Source organism: Tupaia chinensis, unplaced genomic scaffold (assembly GCF_000334495.1).
Source record: "Tupaia chinensis unplaced genomic scaffold, TupChi_1.0 Scaffold144276_1, whole genome shotgun sequence".
NCBI classification, from domain to species: Eukaryota; Metazoa; Chordata; class Mammalia; order Scandentia; family Tupaiidae; genus Tupaia; species Tupaia belangeri.
The window spans coordinates 2874653-2877960 of record NW_006204133.1 but is presented as its reverse complement, the minus strand read 5'-3'; the positions used below and the strand labels follow the sequence as shown (position 1 = coordinate 2877960).

The following is a 3308-nucleotide window of genomic DNA, read 5'->3' as shown; positions in this document are numbered from 1 at the left end:
TGAAGCTACCCACAGACAAGTACTTCAGGGCTAAGCCAAGTCCAGGCCCAGAGTTCTTTTCACCAGTTCTAGCACCACACACAGTTACGCCCCTCATGATTCAATTGGCACCTCCTCGTGACTGACAACCTTGTTTATTACACAGCGCTACTCATCCCGTGGAGGTGAGATCTCTCCTGCTTTTTTTGGAAGGAGAGTCTTGGAAGAATTTTGAGGACTGGCTCTGTGGCCCAGTGGTAGAGGGAACCATGTTCCACATAGCCAATGGCATGGTTTGATTCCCACACCCAGTGGTTTGGAAAACATGCTAGACATGTGTATGTGCATGCCTCAACTCCCCACAAGATGGAGAAATCGAGGAGAAGGAATTGTAGTGTGACTACACCCCACTGAGGAGTGCTTTCTCTCTCTGTCTCTCTGCCTCACTCTGTCTCTCTTTGACAAGTGCATGTGCCCTCTGGCAAAATAAAATAAAATAACCTTTTTTTTTTTTTTTTAATGCTTGTTTCTCAGAACCCCAGTGTTTCTCCAGTAACCTTAAGTGAAAAAAAAAAAGAAAAGAAAAGAAAAGAAAAGAAAATCACAGTATGTCTCTGTCCTGTTCTACTGCAGGCCACACACTGGTTTCTGTTTGAGCCTTCCCATGCTGCCTTGCACTCCAACGTTTAAGGACTTGGTGGTTTTATTCCTTCAAGGAGCCTGGAGTTGTTAGTTCTACTCTTTAATAAGCCTCATTTTGGGAAGGAATGGCGAGGTAGGGCTCATTGTTCTGCATGTAAATTTTTGTAGTGAGTCCGAGAATAAAAAATAAAACCAGTTGGTCTCACTTCTCAGAGTTTTCTCCGTCCTATTACTTTTCTTTTTTGAAGGTTATTATCTTAAGATATGTATTTGTAGATTTTGAGATCATGTGAGGAAGGAAATCAACCAAAACATGACAAGAACTCGTTAGATAATTAAAACGCAGGGCTGGATTGGGATGGGAGATGACAGGTTCTTTTCACACAGCTGTTACGTACAGTGCAACTGTCTGCAAAAATGGGGACGGGACAGATCACCCACCAGCCCAGCCGCAGAGTAAAGCTGTAGTCTTGGATTTACAGCCGTTAACGTCTTCCAAAATAGGCTGGTCATCAGGTAGCTTCTCTGGATAGACCAGGGAAGATAAATCTGATTGGCATTTCATGTTTTACCCTGTCTCTAGCCAGCAGCTCGTGGAGCCATACGCTGTCGTGGAAGTACACCGGTGTGTTTCAAGTCCAGTCATAACATTTGAGTCTGTTGGAGGAAAAGACCCCAGATTTGTCTGTTTGAAGCCTGGCTGTTGATCATATGCATTCCCAGCCACTGGGTGAAAGTCTGGTTATAGCAGCGCTCCCAAAGGAGCCATCATGGTCTTCACACATGTAATGTCTGTCTGCAGGTTTCCTTCTTCTCTTTTTTTGAATGTTTTTGCCATAGGGCACATGCACTCTCTAGAAAGAAACAGAGAGGGGGAAAGTGAGAAATCCGCCCCTCGAGGGGATAGTCACCCCACAATCCCTTCCTTCTATTCTCTCGGGATTTGGGGCACGCACATACACACACTGGCATAATTTTCAAGTCTTCAGGTCCAGGACTCCAACTGTGGTCAGACATGTAGGAGTCCAGTGCCTTAACCACCATGCCACCTGATGGTCCCAATTTCTGCAAGTTTCTTTTTAAGATTATTTTACTTTATTCATTATTACTGTTTTTTTTAAAGTTTGCTATAGGGCACATTTGCTCAACAGAGAGAGAGAGAAAGTGAGAAAACAAGCCACCAGGTCTGGGACTTGAATCATGGTTGACCATGTGGGAGTTCAGCACCCCAACCACCATGCCACCTGCTGGCTCTGTCTGCAAGTTTCTTAAAGAACTATTGATATTTGAAAAAGCCCCATATCTCCTCTAAAAGTCTCAATTAGAGAAACTTTTTTATTTAACTTGAATTCATCAAGTAACATTTGTTTTTTTGATGTTTAGAATCTGCTTGAGGCAATGCAGGTGCAAACTGGCCTGGCCAGGGCATAGCGTGTGGAGACTTGCAGGGTGTCACATCCCCCACTGGTCTCAAACCCCTACTTGGTTCTACGTTTTGTTTCTCTGTTTGCTGAGGCTGCTGTAACCACAAAGTACCACAAACTGAGTGACTTGGACAGATATTGTCTCCTAGTTCTGGAGGCTGGAAGTCCAAGGTCAGCATGCTGGGACGACTGGTTCCTTCTGAGCACCGTGGGGAGAATCGGTTTTCTGCCTCTGTTTAGCTGTTGGGTGTTTGCTGGCAATCTTTGGCATTTCTTGACTTACAGATGTATTACCCGGATCCCTGCCTTCACGCTCATGTGGCATTCTCCGTGTGTGTGTGGGAGTCTCTGTGTGTGTGTCCATGTCCAAATTTCCCCCTTTTATAAGGACACCACTCGTCTTGGATTGGGGCCCACCATACTCCCGTATGACAACATCTTCGCTAATTATATCAGCTCTTAGAGTCACATGCTGAAGCACTGGGCATTAGTTCCTTAACATAGGACTTTTGAGAGGACACAGTTTAACTCACCACACTTGGCTAGGGCAAGTGTAGAGGAGGATTAAGCCAGTCCCACCGCTGAAGTCTTCTGAGGTCCCCACTAAATGGGCAGTGTGAACCCCAAGGACCCTCCCGTGGGAAGGTCGAGATTGAGCGTCTTCCCATCTGAATGCTGGCAACTGCAGCTTACAGGCCCCTGGTCGTCCTTTGCCTCAGGAAGTTTCCTTCTGTACAGATGCAGCCTAGCACTGGAGACTAGATTTCTGGAGCTCTTTTTCCCCATAGCATTTTTGCTTTCTGGAACCTTGCCCTGCAAATTCCAGCTTCTTTAACCTCCCCGAATTCTGATTAGCTCTGTGAGGCCGCCAGACTCAGGATTCTTCTCGTCCACCCACGCAGTCCAGAAATCACCTTCAGGCAGGAAGCCAAGGTGATCTTAGGACTCAACTTGTTTGTGCTTCCTTTTTCTTAGGGCCCGCAGTCCTGTGCAGCTGTTGATGAAATGAACACAGTCGCTCGGTATCTTTCTCTGTCTAGTTAAGAAGCCCTCCTTACACCACTGTACTCACAAATGAAAAAATTTAAAAGTCTCTTTTATTTTTAAAAGCTGAGCTCTGCAGTCACCTGTGTTGACGGGAAATCCACAGCTAATTGTCCTTGGGGCGTTGAACTGCAGGATGTGCTCCTTGGGCTTGGCGGCTCAGCCTCCAGACCTGCAGAGCCGTCTGCGCAAGGGCTCTGACATTAGTCACAGGTCCTC

At 46.1% G+C, this 3308-nt stretch overlaps 1 long non-coding RNA gene across 1 annotated transcript in view; it reads right to left on the bottom strand.

The window, feature by feature from the left end:
- Positions 1–505: 505 nt before the first annotated feature.
- The window catches only part of LOC102478431 (uncharacterized), a 9728-nt gene continuing 6925 nt past the window's right edge, over positions 506–3308 (bottom strand). The window contains exon 3 of the long non-coding RNA XR_337116.1: positions 506–1475. This is a non-coding gene — a long non-coding RNA (uncharacterized LOC102478431). The remainder of the gene's footprint in view (positions 1476–3308) is intronic.